At 36.6% G+C, this 14,078-nt stretch overlaps 1 pseudogene; it reads left to right on the top strand.

Moving 5' to 3' along the window:
- The first annotated feature begins 12,767 nt into the window (after window positions 1–12,767).
- On the top strand, window positions 12,768–13,565 carry LOC132493043 (nucleolar protein 56-like; annotated as a pseudogene).
- Window positions 13,566–14,078: the final 513 nt, after the last annotated feature.

Genomic DNA, 14,078 nt, shown 5'->3' with positions numbered 1-14,078 from the left:
CCCATTTACCACTGCAACAAAAAAAATAAAATACCTAGGAATAAACCTACCTAGGGAGACAAAAGACCTGTATGCAGAAAAGTATAAGACACTGATAAAAGAAATTAAAGATGATACCAACAGATGGAGAGATATACCATGTTCTATGGATTGGAAGAATCAATATCGTGAAAATGACTATACTACCCAAAGCAATCTACAGATTCAATGCAACCCATATCAAATTACCAATAGCATTTTTTACGGAACTAGAACAAATCATCTTAAAATTTGTATGGAGACACAAGACCCCAAATAGCCAAAGCAGTCTTGAGGGAAAAAAATGGAGCTGGAGGAATCAGACTCCCTGACTTCAGACTATACTACAAAGCTACAGTAATCAAGACAATATGTTACTGGCACAAATACAGAAACATAGATAAATGGAACAAGATAGAAAGCCCAGAGGTAAACCCACACATGTATGGTCAACTAATCTATGACAAAGGAGGCAGAGATATACAATGGAGAAAAGACAGTCTCTTCAATAAGCCGTGCTGGGAAAACTGGATAGCTACATGTAAAAGAATGAAATTAGAACACTCCCTAACACCATACACAAAAATAAACTCAAAATGGATTAGAGACCTAAATATAAGACCAGATACTATAAAACTCTGAGAGAAAAACATAGGAAGAACACTCTTTGACATAAATCACAGCAAGATCTTTTTTGACCCACTTCCTAGAGTAATGGAAATAAATACAAAAATAAACAAATGGGACCTAATGAAACTTCAAAGCTTTTGCATGGCAAAGGAAACCATAAACAAGGTGAAAAGACAATCCTAAGAATGGGAGAAAATATTTGCAAATGAATCAATGGACAAAGGATTAATCTCCAAAATATATAAACAGCTTATGCAGCTCAATATTAAAGAAACAAACAACCCAATCCAAAAATGGCCAGAAGACCTTAATAGACATTTCTCCAAAGAAGACATACAGATGGCCAAGAAGCACATGAAAAACTGCTCAACATCACTAATTATCAGAGAAATGCAAATCAAAACTACAATGAGGTATCACCTCACACCAGTTAGAATGGGCATCATCAGAAAATCTACAAACAACAAGTGCTGGAGGGGGTGTGGAGAACAGGGAACCCTCTTGCACTGTTGGTGGGAATGTAAATTGATACAGCCACTATGGAGAACAGTATGGAGGTTCCTTAAAAAACCAAACATAGAATTACCATATGACCCAGCAATCCCACTACTGGGCATATACCTAGAGAAAACCATAATTCAAAAAGACACATGTGGGCTTCCCTGGTGGTGCAGTGGTTCAGAGTCCACCTGCCGATGCAGGGGACATGGGTTCCTGCTGCAGTCCGGGAAGATCCCACATGCCGCGGACTGGCTGGGCCTGTGAGCCGTGGCCACTGAGCCTCCACATCTGGAGCTTGTGCTCCACAACGGGAGAGGCCACAACAGTGAGAGGCCTGCATACCTCAAAAAAAAAAAAAAAAAAAGACACATGCACCCCAATGTTCATTGCAGCACTATTTACAATAGCCAGGTCATGGAAGCAACCTAAATGCCCATCGACAGATGAATGGATAAAGAAGATGTGGTACATATATACAATGGAATATTACTCAGCCATAAAAAGGAACGAAATTGAGTCATTTGTTGAGATGTGGATGGATCTAGAGACTGTCATACAGCGTGAAGTCAGGAAGAGAAAAACAAATATCGTATATTAACGCATGTATGTGGAACCTAGAAAAATGGTACAGATGAACCAGTTTGCAGGGCAGAAGTTGAGACACAGAAGTAGAGAACAAACATATGGACACCAAGCAGGAAAAACCACGGTGGGGTGGGGATGGTGGTGTGCTGAATTGGGAGATTGGGATTGACATGTATACACTGATGTGTATAAAATTGATGACTGATAAGTACCTGCAGTACAAAAAAAAAAACCAACAAAAAATACAGCTAATACTAAACTTTCTTTGGGTTATTTGTATGGAAATATGTTAATATAACTGTTTTAGACATTACATGGAATTTCTAAAAATCTTATATGTTCTGGTATAATGTTATAAGTCATAATTCTAGTTATTACTTTAAAATGTATATCTCAGAAATAAAAAAAAGAAGACAATGTTACAAAAAGGGCAGTACTCCCTAAATTGATTATTAAAATTCCAACTGCCTTTTTTGCAGAAACTGACTAGCTGGTTCTAAAATTCATTTGGAAGTACAAAGGAATAGCCAGAACTTTATAGAGAACAAAGCTAGAGGAATCTCTTCCCAATTTCAAAAGTTACTACTGATACAAAACTATAGTAATTTATAAAGCAGTAGTACCAGCATAAGGAGAGATGTATAGATCAATAGAATAAAACTGAGTTTAGATAGATTAGATGCATACATACACAAACAGTTAGATACATAGTTTGATAGATATACACAGATCCATTATCTCTTACATATATGTATGTATCTGTATCTATATATGCTAGTAATATGTAGCATGGTCAGTTTTTTTTTTTTACTATATTATTACTTCTGAAGACAGATTTAGGCTATGACTGAAGAACAATGGTCACCTGATGGAAGAATAGTTAAATTTCAATATTAGTTATTTTATATAAAAGGGAAGCAGCCCTACAAAAGGATATAAGTGCTTCTATGCACTTGGTAAAAAGCAACCTAGATGTTGGTCCAACTAGAATTGTTTGTGAAACTACATTTTTTTCTTAGTATAGTCTGACAGTTTTAAATGTTTTATTAACTTTTCGCAATTATATCCCAGATGATTATAAAAAATAAAATTAGTACTATCCTAGTAAATATATAGAGAAAAAGTAAATTACATTCTTAAGAATGGCAAAAATAACAGAAAAATGATTGGGCAGAGAAAGTAATGATGTAATGTCTTTCTAACAACCGGGCAATTTACTTCTAAATGCAATAATGCAGACCTTCTTCTTTACCAACTAACGTGCCTAACTGAATTATACATTATGTGGGCTGCAACCTTCCCTCTAGCCACTGATTGTAAATGTATTATATCATTGTCCTCTTTTAAAGATCAAGTCACCTGCCTTGAACTAGTATAACAATTGAACAGTGATTAAAAAGGCAAATTATCAAGCCCCAGAAGCCCAGCTACTTAAAAAAAAAAATGTCCTTTGTTACTTTTCAAAAATGCCCCTTGGGAAATGCCAAATGGGAAACAATACTTTCATTGGTGAGAAATAAAGATTATTCTCTGTTCCCTATGATTAAAATTTATGAGAATAGCAAAAAGGAATCACATAATACCAATGTGTTACAGTGAGAACAGGTAAGAACATAACAGAAAAACTGTGTTTTTACTGAAAGCTTGGTGTCTGATAGAAATGAGTGAAAGTTCTCCACTTTAATAATGGTCACTGTCAATTCAGAAGATAATGATGTGGATTAAAAATGTCATTTCTTCATTACATGGTTCAGGTAAGTAAATGCCAGATAGGATATTTTATTAGCTTAAAAGCTTCCAGGGTTCACTTTGTATATTACTCTTCAATTGCTGCCTAATAAATTACTACAATTTTAGTAATTTATTACTACACATTTATTCTTTTTCACCATTTCTATAGGTCAGAAGTCTGGACGTGGCTTAGCTCAGGCCTCTGCTTTGGGTCTCACAAGGCTATAATCAACAGGTCAGATGGGCTGCATTCTCATCTGAAGGCTTGACTGGGGAAGAATCAACTTCAAACTCATTTAGGCCATTGGAAAATTCATTTCATTATGGTTGTATGTCTGATGGGTCTAAGCTTTTTGATGATTGTCAGCTGGAAGCCACCCTCAAGTTCTGGAGGCCACTCACAGTTTCTAAAGGCCCCCTGAATTTCCTTGCCACCTGGGCTTTTCCAACATGGCCACTTACTTCATGAAACCTAGAGCTCAGGGCCTCCCTGGTGGCGCAGTGGTTGAGAGTCCGCCTGCCGATGCAGGGGATACGGGTTCGTGCCCCGGTCTGGGAGGATCCCATATGCCGTGGAGTGGCTGGGCCCGTGAGCCATGGCCGTTGGGCCTGCGCATCCGGAGCCTGTGCTCCGCAACGGGAGAGGCCACAACAGTGAGAGGCCCGCATACCGCAAAAAAAAAAAAAAAAAAAAAAAAACCTAGAGATCAATATGCTGAAATGAAGTCTCACATAACAACGTAAAATGTGAATCACATCCCATCATTTTTGCCATAGTCTATTGGTTAGAAGAAAGCCAGAGTTCCTGCCTACACTCAGGGGGAGATGATCACACAAGGGCATGTACACCAGAAGGCGGGGATGGTTGGGTGTGACCCTAGGGTCTGTCCACCACACCACTCTTTAGCTATTTACAAATTCAAAAATTCATTCTAAATGTCTGAAAGTTTAAAAACCTATATAAAAAAGGAGATATCAAAATAAGCCTCAAAATAAAGGAGACATTTTCTGGGACACATTTTGTGCTGCAATAACTAATATGTGTTGCTCCTTCAGGAATATCACTGCAATAACGACCAGTTAATTGGTGCCAACATGCTGAAACTAATTTCCTTACCAGCATCCCACTGGTCATATCCATGACCTTTGCACCAAAAGCCCCTGCAACAGGAATACAAATGTGACCCACAATTTGATAGAGCAACCACAAGCTGCATTGTAATCTCACATGGATGGATGTTGTATGCATCCTTATGCTTTTGTATTCTGGGCATAACTTTTTACTGCTTCTAAAACTAGTAGGCTAAGCCCTTGGAGCCTTGAGGACCCAATTAATTGAAGGCCAAAATAGAACATTCTGTCTCCCTTTCTTTTTTTCAACTGCAGTTATCTGAGGCTGAAAACACATGTACCCACGCTATACTGGGGATGAGTGGCATCATACCTGTCAACCGTACATATCTGTAAGGAGGCAAAGGTCCAGAAATCCCCCTAGGTACCTGGCTCACTTAAAAAATAATAGATATACTAGTATACTTTATTCTCTTTCATCTTAAAGGGTTAAATTATGCATAACACTTATGTTTCAAATTGATGGCAAAATGATTCAAAAGCAAATAGTTGTTGCTGCTTTTGACCTAGCATTGAAACATTTCCAAAGCCAAATCTCAATTCTGGCAAAAGTGATAAATTCTTAGGAAAGAAAGCATGAAGATCTCAGGTGGAAAAAAGGCATTTGTATAAATAGACTGAGGGGGCAAGACACCTTGGGTTGCCAATAAACAGGCAACATGACCCAAAAGTATTTGTTTCCTGTTTTGATTCTTAAAACTACTTTCTACGCTGACCTACTTGAGACATGAACAAAGAAATAGTTCTTACTACTATTTAAGCACAGGCAGTTAGTTATCTTGGTAATAAAAATCTTTTTAAAATGCTTTTCATTAAGCACCTTTGCTCATTATGAAGATAGAGAAGGTGCTGTAAAAACCTCACAATCCACTTCCCTCCCACCCCCCCACCGCAGGCAGCCTTCAGAGGTAACTCATTCTACTAGGCATTTTCATCAAATGCAAATTCTTAAAAACTAACTGGGGGAAAAAATAACTCCAGCTAAGAAGAATCTGATGGTTGGGTGGGAGATGGAGTGGGATAAGAGAAAGGAAAGAAAACGCATGGGAGATGAAATTAGAGGGCAGAGTGGTACATTTCAAGTGGTTTTGAGGAATGGAATTTAAAAAGGATGTCTGTTCAGTGGTTTCCAATCCTGGCTACACATTAGATCTACCCAGGGAGCTTCTGAAAATGCTAATACCAGGGCCTAATCCAATTACACCCACATCTCTAGAGGTGACGCCCCAGCATGGGCTTAATTTGAAAACATCCCAGGTGATTGCAATGTGCAGCTATGGTAGAAAACCTCTGCCTAAAGCCAGAAAATATCAATTTTATATGAACACAAATGCCTTCCTCAGTTCTAACCCTCTTGGGCTATACTTGTGAATTCTGGGACACAACCATAAATCAGAATCAAACCCTCTGGGGTGGTGCTCTGAATATTTTAAACTCTCAAAATGATTATGATGTAACCCTCTCGGCTGATCCATGATTCATTGGCTTTTAGAAACAACTGCTCTAGGCTGATGATTTTGCTTCTTTTTTTCTTGTTAGCTAACAAACCAGTTGGGGTTTAAGATGCAACATTGTGTCTTGGGGGAAAAAAATGTCTATTGTTTACTAGACTCACAAACATTTATATCAGATCTACTTTGGGCTTCTGTATACAAAGATACATTATACTTGGTTCTTGTCCACATATTGCCAGCAGTCTGAAAAGCCTCATATTTATTGGTATGAGATACATGAGGGATTCAGAAAGAAGTAGTCATCATGGGAAGTTTGTGAAGGCAGAAAAATCTTCCCTAAGGTGTACCCACATAAGGAGTAGCTCTAAGGGGTACCCCAAAGGGGTAGCTAGGATCAGAACTACTAATGAAAGAAGGGAGTATAGAGGGAGGTATTTATAGAACTGACAAACAGAGGAATAGAAGGTTAAGACATATTTGAAAAATACTAAACAAACTTTATGCTGAGGAATAGTATTAACTGATACTGAAAATGGAGGCCGAGAGAATTAAATGCCAGCATTTAGTGTTTCATTCTAGAGACAACAGATCGTAGTGTTAGATAACAAATTTATGAAGATATTTTCATGTTTATTAAGGTAGACAACAGCAACAACTCTCAACACAAATAGGTGTATTTTATGACCAATTGCTGATGGGGATATTAGCCAAAGGTGAAATCATATCTATAGATTCAGTGTGAGTAAACTTGACATTTATCCAGTGTCCAGGTTTTGTCTATTTGTTAGCATTTCCCGTCTTCCTCTACTGTCATATTTTTGCAAAGCAAATACATACACACATAAATGTGAACACACATATACAGGAACACACATGCTCATTGTGAAGTGAAAAAAAAAAGTCTTTCTATATGTTGCTTGTTCTCTACAGAGGATCATGCTAAGAGGGTACAACAAAGATATTCAAAGCTCAATAGAGACATTGAGATTTAGGGGACAGATGACCGGGATTTTAGTTTCTTTTTGCTACTAATTAGCAATGGCACCTTGGTAAAATTGCTTCCAACCCAAGGAGTAAATTTCTACAGAGATAGAGATAGAGGTGATAAAGATAGAGGTGATAGAGATATTATATACATACATACATACAGAGAGAATTAGGTCCTTAATATTTGCAGAATTACATAGCACAAGTCATGTTTTTATACATTAGATGTAGTTGGACATTTTTCAAAGAATAAACCTTACCTTCTGCCAACAGTTAGTAAAATATTTATTTTCAAGTGAGTTATTAGAATATATTTGGCATCAATTGGCTGACATCAATGACAACTTGCAGTTTGCCAAAAATTCAGCCTTTCCTCTCACCATGGTCATATCCTCCCTAACACTCTGCAAAGCATCTCAGTTTCAAAAAAAAGAGAGACAGAAAGAAAAAAATACCAAATAGTCATAATTTATCATAGCACATTCCCTACGGCAGTCACACCCTATTTCCAAATCAAGACAAAGCTACTGTCATAACATTAAAGGCTTCTATATATAAATATATCTTTTCTATAGATTTACCTTGGGTTTAAGCAGCTGTCACTACTCTCTTTAAAAAATTGCATAAAGCAATTTTTTAAAAATTTTCTACCACAGAGGAAATTCTCAGAGAGAAGGGCTTTATTCCATATACAGACATATATATACACAAATATAGTTAAACACAGATGAATAAGAAAGAGAGAAAGTTAAAAGATCCACCCTACCCCAACCAAATTGATGTCTGATTTTCAAAACATAACTTAAGGCTCATAAAACAAAAGCTTTTATTACATCCATTTTCATGAACTTTTTCAATGGATTATGAGTCAGTTGGTAGACCAGTGCTATGGATGTTTGAGACAAAAATGCTTCTGATGAAATGGTTCAAAACTAATCAAATCAAACATTTACCAGAGACTAACCTTCCCTTAGCCCTCAGAAATCATGTGAGCAGTGTATTTCTTTCTACACATCTAAAACCATTTAGGACATAAACTTCCACAACATTAGAGTTAAGAATGAAGCTCAGAGTATATCTGCACGACACTCCCTGAAGTCCATGGCAGTGACTTTTCAAGTTCCCCTAATTCTTCTTCTATTTTCTTTCATATATATGTCTCTTAAACTTTAAAAAAAACATTTTTTCTTCTAAAATGTGTAACATATATACAGAATTAGGATAGTGTAATAAACTCCCCAAATCCATCACCTACTTCTACAATTATTAACACATGGTCGGTCCTGTTTTATGTAAACTTCCTATCACCCCCTTCCTCCCTCCAAACTGGGTTATCATATCATTTCCTCTGTGACCACTTCTGCATAAAGTTCTTAAAAGTGGAATTTGATTTTTACTAATAAAATTCAAAATAACTCTGCAATATCAAATATCCAGTCACTATTTAAATTTCCCCTTTTTATTTTTATTTTTTTCATATAGTTGGTTTATTTACATCACAGTCCAGAGAGGTACCACATATTTAGTATAAATATCTTTGACTGCCTTTTAAAATATTTTAGGAAACTTTATTTTTGAACAGTTTTAGATGCATAGAAAATTTGAGGCAATAGTACAAATGTTCCCATGTATGTCACACCCAGTTTCCACTATCATTAACATTCTGCATTACTATGGTACATTTGTTATAATTAATAAACCAATATTGACATATTATTATTAGCTAGAGTGCATACTTTACTTAGATTTTGTTTGTTTGTTCTTAATGTCTCTTTCTCTCCCAGGATCCCATGTGAAATACCACATTACATTTAGTCATCAGGTCTCCTTTGACTCTTCTTGGCTATGACAGTTCTTCACTTTCCTTGTTATTGATGACCTTGACAGTTTTGAGGAGTACTAGTCAGGCATTTTGTAGAATGTCCCTCTCCTGGGACTTGTCTGATAGTTTCTCATGATTAAATGTGGTTATGAGTTTGGGGGAGAAGATCACAGAGATAAGGTGCTATTTTCATCCCATCATACCAAAGGTCTATACTATCTCCATGGCTTATCACTGTTAATGTTGACTTTGATCACCTTGCTGAGGTAGTGTTTGTCAGGTTTCTCCACTATGAAGTTACTCTCCCCTTGCCCCCAGCTTTTTCCATACTGCACTCTTTGGAAGGGAAGCACTTATGTGCAGCCCACACTTAAGGACTGGGCAATTATTCTCCATCTTCTTCAGGGCAGAATATCCATGTAACTATTTGGAATTCTTTTGCATGGCACAGTTTTCATTTCTCCTCCATTTATGTATGCATTCAATTGTTTATTTATACAAGTATGAACTCATGAATGTTTTGTTGTGTGTTTATAATTCAATACAACTTCATTTTGTTGCTCAAAGTTTTCTAGGTATAGCCTTTGGAGTAGCTCTTTCAACAGCCTTCTGTGTTCCTGTGACATGCCCTCATTAGTGTAATTTATTTATAAGATTTTTAAGTACTTACTTTCAGGCAATGTAAGATCTCTAGCCTTATCATGTATATTTCTTACTGCAGTCCTAGAATCAGCAATTCTCTAAGGATCTTGGTTCCTTTTATTGGAGAATGGTATTAGAAACCAAAATCTGGGTACTAGGTGTGCTCACTGTAACTGGGATATCATTTTTAAAGCCTGCTCAGCTGACAGAGCAAACAAAACATACTTGTGTATACTACTCATGTACATTCACATATCTATTTATCTATATTTTCTATGTAAACATTTGTATCTATATTAAGCTAAATATAAGTTCATATTGATGTCTCCAACTCTAATTCATTACCACATGAATCATTCTAGCCATCTCCCTTTACTTATCTGTAAACTCACTCCAGCAGCGAGAAACCTGGCTCACTTTATCTGCCAGCTATTTATTTAATTATTCATTTCCAGTGTACATGTATTGTAGTATAAGATTTGTTAACCTGTATCCCTATGGGAAACAACTTTATCAACTGGCATATAGTTCTACAGTATGGGCTTTCTTGCTTTGTTTTTACAAACTCCATTAATTTCAAAAGTTACTTATGTTAGCATCTTTTTTTCCCTACCCTCTTCAGTGAGTTGTTCATATATTTGTAATAAAGTTAGATTGGTCTGTCACATCTTGCATTTCATCATGGAATTCTCCCACTTCTTAAATGATTTGCTTAATTTGTGTACATTAAAATTTATTCTTTGTGACACAAAGTTCAATGAGATTTGACAAATGCATACTGTCATAGGCCTGTATATGGTACCATACAGAACATTTTAACCAACCTAAAATGTCCTCAGCATTTCACCTATTGTCTTCCTTCCTCCTCCCAAATTCCTGACAACCACTGATTGTTTTTAAACTGTATACACAGTTTTGTCTTTTCCAAGATGTCAGATGATTATAATCATATGGTATGTAATTTTACACTGTCTTCTTTCATTTAGAAATATGCATCTATGTTCATCCATGTCACTACAAAAAATAAATGAGCTATTAAGTTATATCACTGAAAACTTCATTGTATGGATGTACCAAAGTTTGTTTATGCATTCAACTACTGAAAGGCATCTTAATTAACTTCAGTTTTTGGCAATCACAACTAAAGCTGTTATTAACATTGTATGCAGTTTTATGTGTGCAGATATTTTCAAATCAGTTGGGTAAATGCCTGTTAGCACAATTACTGCATCATATAGTAAGACTTTATTTAGGTTTGTAAGAAAATGACAAGCTGTCTTCCAAAATGGACATAACATTTTGAATGCCACCAGCAATTAATGAAGAGTTCCTGTTGCTTCACATTCTAAACAGCAATTAGCATTTTCCTTCTAACTTGTCTTTTAATCAATATGTCTCTCTTCCTGCTTTTTATTTCCTTGCAATTGATATATTAAAGAAGCTGGATTTTTGTTCTCTGTTATTTTGTGGATTTTTCTTATTTGCATCTCCATGTTCCTTTGTTTCCTATATTTCTTGGAACTGAATGTTAAATCTAGAAGCATGATCAGATTCAAGTTTGATTTTTTTGGCAAGAACACTTCATAGTTGGTTAAGTATGTTTACCTATTACATTTCAACCAGTGACACATAATTTCTGATTGACTCTTTTTTGTGACCTTAAGCCTGATAAATAGCCCTAGGTATAATCAGTCTGAGGCATCATTTATAATGGTCCCTTATCAGGTTATCTTCTAATGAATTTAGCATCCATTGCTTTGATCCATTATTAAGAACAATCTCCCATTTTTAACTCATGCCCCAATGAAAATTACTCTGATTTCTGTATTTTCACACCTGTTCTTAGGATTTCTCCAGCTTCTCTTGCTATTACAAAATGAAAGCTTTGCTGACAAGTATTAATTTTAAAATACCAAATATTTGGTATTTTTGGCCCTCATTAGAATCAGATACGAGTCCACAGTGGAATATATTTTATGCTTCACTATCCTGTTATAATTCAGTACCTTCCACCAATTTTACCTGCTCTATACACTTTAAATAATTGTGTCATTTTCTGTCCTTACTTTATCTCTTTTTGACCACATTTATGGCTGACAGAACTCTCTATAAACTCTGTCTCACATCATAAATCAGTATCTGAAGCTCGTTAATCATTCTCCTCTTTTCTAAACTGTCTTTGATTTATTCATTTGGCGTCTTTCAATCAATGTGTTATCCAAGACCCAAAGCCATATTGCAAAGGGACAATTAGAACTGACAACTATCTCAAAAGATTGTTTTAAAGATTAAAGGAAATAATGTACATAAAGCTCCTATCACATACTACTTAAAAATTGCATGCTCTTAACTCCCCTAGTTTTATGTCCTATTCCAAGGAAACTTTATTGGTACACATAAAATTATGTTTTTTCAGAAGGTTGATTAATGCCATATTGCGTTTTTATTGTGGAAAATTTGAAAAAGTCAACACACACAAAAAATAGAGATCATTAATAGTCCTAACACACAGTAATGATTATAATTTTAAGGTACTTCCTGAACATTTTTCTGCATACTGTTTACATAGCTAAGTACATGCTATATACAAAACTTTCATTTCCATTTTTATTAATTTATCTTATAATTTTATAATGTCTTTTAAAATACATGGTAAATATTATTCTTAATGCTATACTATCTTTTATGCAATACTTTTGACACAATTCTTTCTCAATTCTAATTCTTCAGGTCTTTGATCCTATTTCATTTTTCTTCTATCCAAATCCTTAATTTGCAACAGTATATTTCATATCCTCTCAAACTTAAAAACCTCTTTCCTCTCTGTTGGAGAAAATAGTCCCAAGGGAACCACTCTTAAGAATCAAACACCCTAAAATAAGGAAATATCTTTTAAAAATATCTCTTTTTTAAAGAGATATGGGGCGGGGGAAGGGTAAGCTGTGACAAAGCGAGAGAGAGGCATGGACATATATACACTACCAAACGTAAGGTAGATAGTTAGTGGGAAGCAGCCGCATAACACAGGGAGATCAGCTCAGTGCTTTGTGACCGCCTGGAGCAGTGGAATAGGGAGGGTGGGAGGGAGACGCAAGAGGGAGGGGATATGGAAACATATGTATATGTATAACTGATTCATTATGTTATAAAGCAGAAACAAACACACCATTGTTAAGCAATTATACTCCAATAAAGATGTAAAAAAAAAAATAAGAATGCCATGGATGGCCAGTCCTGGTTTCTGAGTGATTCCCTGGGCCCAGCTCAGGGACCAACTTTCCAGAGCCCTGAAGACAAGGGGTAACACCTCAAAATATGGACTCATTTTCCACTCTACCTTCATTGGCCGAGCAGCTGCCAAGAACAAAGGCCGCATCTCCCGATACCTGGCAAACAAATGCAGTATCGCCTCACGAATTGATTGCTTCTCTGAGGTACCTACCAGTGTATTTGGGGAGAAGCTTCGAGAACAAGTTGAGGAGCGGCTGTCCTTCTATGAGACTGGAGAGATTCCATGAAGGAATGTGGATGTCATGAAGGAGGCAATGGTTCAGGCGGAGGAAGCGGCTGCTGAGATTACTAGGAAGCTGGAGAAACAGGAGAAGAAACGCTTGAAGAAGGAAAAGAAAAGGCTGGCTGCGATTGCCCCGGCATCTTCAGAAAACAGCAGTAGTACCCCGGAGGAATGTGAGGAGACAAGTGAAAGACCCAAAAAGAAGAAAAAGCAAAAGCCCCAGGAGGCTCCTCAGGAGAATGGAATGGAAGACCCATCTGTCTCCTCCAAACCCCCCAAAAAAAGAAATCTTTTTCCAAGGAGGAGCTGGTTAGTAGTGATCTCGAAGAGACAGCTGGCAGTGGAAGTCTTACCAAGAGGAAGAAATCTTTCCCCAAAGAGGAGCCAGATAGTGACCCTGAAGTCAGGAAACAAGAGGGTCCCCAAGAAAAAGAGGAAATTCTCTTCCAAGGAGGAGCCTCTCAGCAGTGGACCTGAAGAGGCTGCTGCCAGTGAGAGCAGCCGCTCCAAGAAAAAGAAAAAGCTCCAAAAGCTAGCCCAGGAAAATTAGAATGGACATTTCCCTAGTAGGGCATAACTTACAGAGATATTTCCTAACCCATCCCCTATAGCCCAATAAAAATAAAAACAAATTCACGAGTCAAAAAAAAAAAAAAAAAAAAGAATGCCATGGAAAGAGGCTTCTTTAAGAAATCAAACTGAGAAAACTGGAGATGGGAAGGATTGAGTGACAGAGAGCAGAGATACCTTTCTGTGACATTAGACCTGAAGTATTTGTCCAGGTAAACAAGAAATTAGCTCAAGATTTCTGAAGTGGAGAATCTAGCAAATGCTTCTGTACTGAAGTATTTGCCCAGGTAAACAAGAAACTAGCTCAAGATTTCTGAAGTGGAGAATCTAGCAAATGCTTCTGTATTGAGTTTCTAGTGACTTGGAGATAGGAGGTGAGATCTGTAGTAAAGAAATACATGGGAAAATTCCAGTAGGTTCATTGAATCTGGTTGATTTAATGGTCGAGGGATAGATTCACCTTGAACTTTTGTATTCCCACACTTATCTTGGT

This window comes from Mesoplodon densirostris, chromosome 1, assembly GCF_025265405.1.
Source record: "Mesoplodon densirostris isolate mMesDen1 chromosome 1, mMesDen1 primary haplotype, whole genome shotgun sequence".
Lineage (NCBI taxonomy): Eukaryota > Metazoa > Chordata > Mammalia > Artiodactyla > Ziphiidae > Mesoplodon > Mesoplodon densirostris.
The sequence above is the reverse complement of the archived record's forward strand: the minus strand, read 5'-3'. Positions and strand labels throughout refer to the sequence as shown.